This window comes from Gekko japonicus, unplaced genomic scaffold (genome assembly GCF_001447785.1).
Source record: "Gekko japonicus isolate JY-2015 unplaced genomic scaffold, Gekko_japonicus_V1.1 scaffold640, whole genome shotgun sequence".
NCBI classification, from domain to species: Eukaryota; Metazoa; Chordata; class Lepidosauria; order Squamata; family Gekkonidae; genus Gekko; species Gekko japonicus.
This window is the reverse complement of record NW_015174860.1, coordinates 277,616-277,896: the sequence shown is the minus strand read 5'-3', so window position 1 is coordinate 277,896 and position 281 is coordinate 277,616.

Below are 281 nucleotides of genomic sequence, written 5' to 3'. Positions count from 1 at the left end.
GACCTGGCGGGCCCAGTACAGGGTCAAATGTTTTTGATTGTTGTGGACTCTTTTTCGAAATGGTTGGAAGTGGCGCCAATGTCTACCACCACTTCCACTGCTGTTATAAATGTGTTGCGCCGCTTAATTGCCACGCATGGGTTGCCTGATGTCCTGGTAAGCGATAACGGCGCTCAGTTCGTGTCGCAAGAGTTTGCTCAATTCCTGGCTAACAATGGCATCAGGCAAATTACGTCTGCCCCGTTCCACCCAGCATCGAACGGGCAGGCAGGACGAATGGT